General features: G+C 35.8%; 1 pseudogene; it reads left to right on the top strand.

Moving 5' to 3' along the window:
- Positions 1-552: 552 nt before the first annotated feature.
- On the top strand, positions 553-812 carry LOC102829524 (annotated as a pseudogene).
- The last annotated feature ends 5,824 nt before the right edge of the window (positions 813-6,636 follow it).

The raw sequence follows: 6,636 nt of genomic DNA, 5'->3' as shown, positions 1-6,636 counted from the left end.
TTTTCTTTAATTCCCCCAGCTTGAGAAATGCTGACCGTGTTCTTCCCTTTTGGTTATCCAACTCTAAATCATTGCATATTTTATTATAGTATTTGGTTTTATCTTCTCGAACTGATCTTTGAAATTTTCTGTTCAGCTCTTGGACCTCTTCAATTCTTCCATTTGCTTTACCTTCTCTACACTGGAGAGCAAGTTTTAGTCTCTTCTGACATCCATTTTGAATTTTTCCTTCTTTCTTGTCTTCTCGATGACTTTTGGCTTTCTTTATGTGTGATGTTCTTGATGTCATCCCACAACTCTTCTGGTCTTCGGTCTTTAGTGTTTAACACATCAAATCTGTTCTTCAGATGATCTCTAAATTCAGGTGGGATAAATTCAAGGTAATATTTTGGCTCTCTTAGACTTGTTTTCATTTTCTTCAGTTTCAGTTTGAATTTTCATATGAGTAATTGATGGTCTGTTCCACAAACCATCATTTTTATTATTTTTTTAATGGCTGTGGTGGTGACTGCCGGAAAGTACTTGTATAGAAGTGCATACTTTCGATGGTAAATGAAAATGACCAATTCTTTAAGAGGAGAAGTACTGAATCTTTATAAAAATCTGCTGTATCTTGGGAGAGACTATCCAAAAGGAGCAGACTATTTTAAAAGAACGTTTTCCTTAAAAACAAAGATGTGAAGGGCCCAGAGAAGATCAAAGAACTTATTGAAAGGGGTGAATTTGTAATGAGAGAGCTAGAAGCATTATACTTCCTTAGGAAATACAGAGCTATGAAACAACGCTATTACTCAGATGTCAAGAAAACGTAACTGATCATTACTATAATTGTGGCTGAAAAATCAGTGTCAGCTATTTATGTCTACCAAATATTTTAAAATAAATTCCAGTGCAAAGTGAATGGGCCATACATACCATGTAAAAAAAAAAAAAAATTAAAAAAAAAAAAAACCTGAGCTAAAAACAGATTTCAACTTTCATTCATACTGAGGTTAATCACCCATCTTTTAGCCATAATTTTTAATTAAAATAGTAAGTTAGCTATAAATATTGCCAGCTATAACATTAATGAGCATCAAGTTTTGGAATGAAATCAGTATTAAAAATTTACTTCAAACAGTCTACATAATTCTGATAAAAGATGTGTGTCAAGCCAGCATCTTCAGAATGACATGTTGAACTTTAGCTTTGGAACTCCTTGAATTTGAATAAAATCATTGAATTTGAATGAAACTCTCTTTTATTGCATATACTTTTTTTTTTTAACATGATTTAATTTAAAGTGTCTGGATTTTTTATTGTAAACAATATTCTGTTTAGCAAGAATATGTAAAAATCTCAGATGTAAAAAATGAATCCAAACAATGAAAGTTTCAACAGACATCCTTAGAAAGCATTGATGGTATACTCCCAGCACAATGAATTTTGTAGCAAGGAAAACTGTGAGTTCTTGTATAAAATTACAGACTCTCTGCTTTTGCAGTAATCCTCTTTATGTCCTCAAAGATAAACGATAATGTCACCATCTTGGGTGACCCTAGGACATTGATTGTGAAACCAAAGCTTTTTTCCCAAATATTAGTAACTAAGGACAGTAGACTGCTGCAAGCTATTTTTCAGCCCAAGGGATTAGATTTGTCTCCAAATGGATCTGACATGTGATAAAGATTTCCAATTGGTTGAGTTTTCCCCAGTTACAAGGGTGACTTTCTAAGAAGAGTTACAACTTTCTAAAGGTAAAGAATGGTTCCTATTAGGGAAATAAAACTCAATGTTTTGCATATGAATCCTTGCTTCTATAAGGAATTCTCTGTTAAGCGTCTTCCACTGAAAGGCACTCAGAGATTTAACCATATACCTAATTCATGAGAATAGTTCCATTTTTCTGTACAGAACTGTTGCTTCATTAGTGACACGAGTGGAAGGGTGTAGGGCTGTGGACTGTACCAAATGACCGTCAGAGGGGGTCACACCAAAATGACTGTCTATATAATTTTTGTTCTGCAGCTCAGCAGAAATATGTTATTTTTAATATAGCATTTCTGTAGTTCATTAGTACAACTAAAACTATTTTCGTAAGTTCATCTTACATATATCTATATGTATATATGTCTATCTCTATACCTATCTCTATCTCTACTTCTACCTATATCTATATCTATATGCAAGGCTAAAATTTTATTTTACTTTACCTTTTGAATCTTCTAATGTGTTACAAAGGAGCTCTGATAGTGTAGTGGTTATGAATCTGGCTGCGAACCGCAAGGTCAGCAGTTTGAAACTACCAGCTGTTCTGAGGGAGAAAGATAAGGCTTTCTGCTCCCGTAAAGATTTACAGCCTTGGAAACCCTGTACAGGGTCGCTATGAGTTGGAACCGACTCCATGGGACATAACAACAACAACTACAATGTGTTACAGTCAGAGCTGTCATTATCACACAACAGTTATGATGTATGTAACATACAACACGCATTATAAGAACATGTTGTTTTCAGTGCTGCCAGTGTTTTTAATACTCATTGATTTTATCAAATTTTGGGGTTTTTAAATCTACATTGTTATACTAATTAGTATTTGTAAACGTAGATCATGAACTTTTTAGACAATGAAGTAGTAATAATGGAAAACGAGAAAAGTAAAAAAAAAAAAAGAGGCTGCTCATCAATTAATAATAACGTTGCTACTAAAAATTTTGCAACTGATATTGTTGCAATTCAATGTAGAAAGATTTTACAAAGCTATTGTGTTGTTAGTGTATATACAATCTCAAGAGAAAGATGAGGTTTTCAGCTCCCATGAAGATGTACAACCTCAGAAAGTCTATGAGCCAGAACTAGTTGATAGCATTTAACATTCATATAGTCCAAGATATGTTTAATTTCAGCAATTTACAACTACAAATATTTATCACATTGTTCTCTGATTAAAATGGATAACGAACATTACTAAGGATTCTGTATGACCTGATATGGGAGGTGATCCATGGGTCTTGGTGGGAAGATAGCATGAGTTATCACATTGGGTGACATCAACCCTACTGGCATTTGTTGTTAGGTGCCATTGAGTGGGTTCCAATCCACAGTGACTATGCACAATAGAACAAAACACTAACCAGTCCTGCAACATCCTCATAATTGTTGCTATGCTTGAGCCCATTGCTGTTGGCACTGTGCCAATCCATCTTGCTGGGTATCTTCTCCTTTGCTGACCCTCTGTCAAACATGATGCTCTTGTCCTGAGCCAGGCCCCTCCTCATAATAAGTCAGAAGTATGAGAGACAAAATCTGGCCATTCTAGCTTCCAAGGAGCATTCTGGCTAATACTTCTTCAGCCCAGATTTGTTTGTTCTTTAAATATTATTCTCCAACATCACAACTCAAATGTATCAATTATGCTATGGTCTTCCCTATTCATTGTTCAATTTTCACATGCACATGAGGCTACTGAAAATATCATGGCTTGGATCAGATGCACTTTATTTTTCAAATAGACATCTTAGTCCTCAAACATTTTAAAGAGGTCTTGTGCAACAAATTTGCTAATGCAATACATTGTTTGATTTCTTGACTGCTGCTTCCATGAGTTTTGATTGTGGATCCAAGCAAAATGAGGTCCTTCACAAGAGCAATCTTCTTAATTTATCATGATGTTAGTTATTGTCCTAGAGTACTGGTGTGGCACCGCACGATAATGTGCCTGACCATAAGGTTCCTTTGAGCCACAAGGTCAGCATTTCAAACCAACCAGCAGCCCCTAGTAAACCATATACAAGGTCTCTATGAGTCCAGACTAACTCCATGGCATGTAACAACAACAACATTTATTGTTCCAAGTCATGCTACTGAGGATTACTCATGTGGCACCTTAGGAGAAGCACTTGATCTCAAGGTCACTTTGTACCAAGGTCAGTGATTCAAACTCAAAAACTGTTCCTCAGAAGTCCCTATACAGGGTCACTATGAGTCAGAACTGACATGACAGCTTTAGCAGCAACAAATCAACTGTGGTGCTACTGTGTGTCAAAATTCTAGTAATAACAGTGGATCACATTTCCTTAGTGCTTCTTGTGTACCAGGCCCTGGTCTAAACACATTATATATATTAATTTATCTAATTCTCTCAGTAATCTCATAAATGACTACTATTATCAACCCCACTGTAAATGAGAATGGTGATGGTGGTGGTCATGTGCCATGGATCAGTTCTGACTCATAGTGACCCTGTACAGAGTTTCTGAAGCTGTAAATCTTCACAGGAGCAGAAAGGCTCATCTTTCTCCCATGGAATGGCTGGTAGTTTCAAACAGCTGACCTTGAGGTTTGTGGCCCGACTCATAACCACTATGCTACCAGAACTCATTAAAGGAAACTAATAAGATACAATTAACTTTAGTCCAAGGTCTCAGAGCTAGCAAGTGGTAGAGCATACACTCAAATCCAAACAACCTGTCAAATTCTGGAATCTGAGCCCTAAAGCCAAGTACTCTTTACTGTCAAAAAAGTTCTATTTAAATTCAACAAAATGAAAATAAGATATAGTAAAACAATAATTAAACCACTTGAATATATTCCCTACCTCTTTTTTCTTTCATATTTTTCTGAATTGAGAACAAAGAACAGATTAGATGTTCTCTATGTGGCTATACTTCCTTGCTGTTGTTATTAGCTGCCATTAAGTTGTTGTTGAATGCCCTCAAGTCGATTCTGACCTATAGCAACCCTTCATAGGGTTTCCAAGGAACAGCTGGTGAGTTTGAACCGCGGGCCTTGCAGTTCAAACGGCTTTGCATTCTGGTGCATTAACCCACAGTGCCACACTAGGCTCTCTGAAAATTTTGACATCATACACTATGCAACTAAATGCTGCCCAGTTCTGTGCCTGTCAAATGATCATTTGTCATCCATAGGCTTATGACTGATTGACTTTTAGAATTAGATTGCAAAAAAAATTTCTTCCAAGGACATTTTAGTATGTCAGCTCCCCTGATACCTTAGTATCATAGCTACACACAAATCTCCACTGACAAGTGGGTGTTGGTTGAGCGTAAGGAACATTGGCTGGGAATTGAACACAAGCCTCTCCCATGAAAGGCAAGGAATCTACTGTGGAATCACCCATTTCTCACATAGTTGTCCTTTTAGTTCTATTCTTATATGAAGATACTATCCTCAATTCTTCCACTTATGTCATGGAGACAGTTATATACCAGGGCGATGCTTCAGAATAGAGTATCTATCTATTCTTTTTTACAGTCATAGAGAAAAAAATATGAGATTGCTTCTTATTCCCATACTCCATCTGTCAAACTCTATGCAAAGAACGTAAAAGGAAATATTTAAATTAAGCAAGACCAATAAGACATATCTATTAGTTCAATTCAATTTTGAAACTGAATTTGGATTTGTTTCCCTAAAGATATCAACTTTATTTATATAAATAACACCAAGTTCATTTACTACTTAGCTTGGTGTGAGATTTCCCATATCACTGAGATTTAGGGAATACCACCTAGGGGAAAAAAGCAATTTTAAGGTTATCATATAGCGACAAAGTCATTAATCTGACAAGATATGCTCAAGAGACCCAAGATGCAGCTGTAGAGTTTCTTTTGGCACTCTTACCCATAATTTCATGGAGCTTGGTATAATTAACACACTTTATGGGATTTAAATAACATTTGTTGCTTCTCTATCAGAATGCAAATTTGAGAATGATATGGATCTGCAAAGGAGAAGGGACCAACTGTTCTCAAGGTAATAACTTGTGTACTACTTCCCAATGTAGAAGGAGGTGACAGGTATAGCATCACTCAGGTTTGATTAGGGAGCTAACATATGTTTTATTGCAGCTACAAATGCTGAAAACAGATATGTCATAAAATTAACTGAAGTTAAATGGTTTATTGTCATTTTGCAATTCTTTGTCTCCATTTTCTTAAAAGCTATATTAAAGAATAGGATCTCTGTTGTCAGATGAGTGTATATATATATATGGATAAATGAGAGTACAATACCTAAATAATAACAATTTCACTAGGTCAGCAGCATCTGTTAAAGAGGAAGAAATTCTCTTAACAATAGAAAGTAATTACTGGTCTCACTGTTGTTGTTGTTAAATGCTGCTGAGTTGGTTCTAACTCATAGCAACCCTGTATAGGATTTGTCAGGCTTTAAATCTTGGAGGTAGCAGGATGCTTCTTCTTTTTTCCACAGAGTGGCTGCCAGGCTGACACCATGGACTTTGTGGGTCACAGTTCAGTGCTTATGTATGGAGTCACTGTGAACCCACTTGCTGTTAGGGATGTGTGTGCGTGTGCACATGAGTGTATGTGTGTGTGCACATGAGTGTATGTGTATATGCGGGCACATTAAATAAGAACACTACAGTCAAACTTTCTAAACCTGAAAGTAATTTTCTTCAGTAATAGTTTGGAGTTTTTGATAAAAATAATTGATTAGAGAAATGCTTTAGTCCTGTGTTAAATGAAAGCAACACAACCCAACCACTCATTACATAGAGACGGAGTAGACTGATTTTATTTTTTTCAAATTCTGGAAGTTGCCTGTAAAAAATAAGTCTAAGAGGACATTGCAGAAAAAAATATGCAAATAATACTTTACATGGTAGATCTTTTG

This window comes from Chrysochloris asiatica, unplaced genomic scaffold, assembly GCF_000296735.1.
Source record: "Chrysochloris asiatica unplaced genomic scaffold, ChrAsi1.0 scaffold00022, whole genome shotgun sequence".
In the NCBI taxonomy this organism is placed as follows: Eukaryota; Metazoa; Chordata; class Mammalia; order Afrosoricida; family Chrysochloridae; genus Chrysochloris; species Chrysochloris asiatica.
This window is presented reverse-complemented; position numbering and strand designations above follow the sequence as displayed.